Genomic DNA, 1,519 nt, shown 5'->3' on the forward strand with positions numbered 1-1,519 from the left:
TTTTTTTTTTTTTTTTTTTTTTTTTTTTTTTTTTTTTTTTTTTTTTTTTGGGTGCTTAAATTACTATTTAATAGTTTTAAATTCTTGTTGTCTTTTTGGAGCTGGTTTTTGAATGGACGAAGTCCGAATATGTATTAAAAAAATGATAGAAAATGGCTTCTCCAACAAAAATGAAAAATAGATTAAAATAATAAATGATTAAAAAAATAAAAATAAAAAAGTCAAAAATAATTGGTTAATGATAAAAATATCTTTGAAAAAAAGCACATTTCATTGTCATAGACTCATACTTGGTGTGAAATTTTTAATTTTCATTATATTTTACGACCACTCTTTTTATAATCTCCAAAATTTTTATAGGGTAAGAGGCGTTTATGTTATTTTGAGGGAGAAAGCTTTTAATATATATATGTATATATAATTACATTTTTTTAAGAAGTATTTTCTAAAGGAAAAGAGGAAGTGATTAAAGGGCGGATTCTTTTATTGGAGCACAAGCAATCCCATGCATCATGCTCAACATTCCATTGTATTTTAAGAAAATAAAAAATAAAAAGATAAGCCCACTCTTATGAATATTGTTATGGTGAATTATTTCAGTAACTGAAAATATTCCAACTTTTAATTTGGCAAGTGCTTTAATTATTCTATGATTCATGTCTTTTATCTATCTTTTTCTTTAATTACAAAAAAACTAAAATAATTTTATTTAATCATTAAAGATAAATAACATACTTCAAAAGTGATGTATTAAATTAAATATGACAATATTGAACGATTTGAATTTTCTTTTTAGACCCACTTATATTTTCATGTTTGATAATATTCCATTATCTATTAGCTTTAATGTTTTTTTCCTTGTTTGTTTTGTTTTGTTTTTTTATGTGCCATCAGCATCATTAATTTTATTCATATATGTTTTGCCATAAAGTGCACCATTTATTTAACAATTTCATATTTAATGGATTTTTATTTGTTCTTTCGGGTAAGTGGAGGGCTGTTCAATTGGATAACGAAGAGATGGTAATATTGTGAGGAAAGAGAATTATTTTTTTAGATAATAAAAAAGAATTTGGTTTATTTTTTGGGAATAATAAATAGGGTTTGATTTTTGATGATTAAATGTCATTTTCGATAATTTAGAGATTCTAAACCAAACATTATTGGTATTATCCAAGTGTTCACCATTAATTATTCAACTTCTCTAAAATTTGTAACAAATTTAGAAACTTTTTCTTCTTATTTCGAGAATTGTAACGGTAAGGGTTGGAACGATGAAATTAAAAAAATTGATTATATATAAGTCCAATGGTTTCAAAGTGATGGACCGAAGAAAAGTGGCTGGCCTTCCACAACCCAATTACCTCGATTAACCAACCTTCTACGCACGCGTTTAAAGACGCCATCTCTCTCCCTCTCGCACGTGCTTCCTTGTGCACGTGTCAACCCGCTGCCCCAGACTCAGTCCAGGTGTTCCCTCTCGGTTGTCCCTTTATAAATCCCCCCTCCCCCCCCCCCC

Source organism: Cucurbita moschata, unplaced genomic scaffold, assembly GCF_002738365.1.
Source record: "Cucurbita moschata cultivar Rifu unplaced genomic scaffold, Cmos_1.0 Cmo_Scf00027, whole genome shotgun sequence".
NCBI lineage: Eukaryota > Viridiplantae > Streptophyta > Magnoliopsida > Cucurbitales > Cucurbitaceae > Cucurbita > Cucurbita moschata.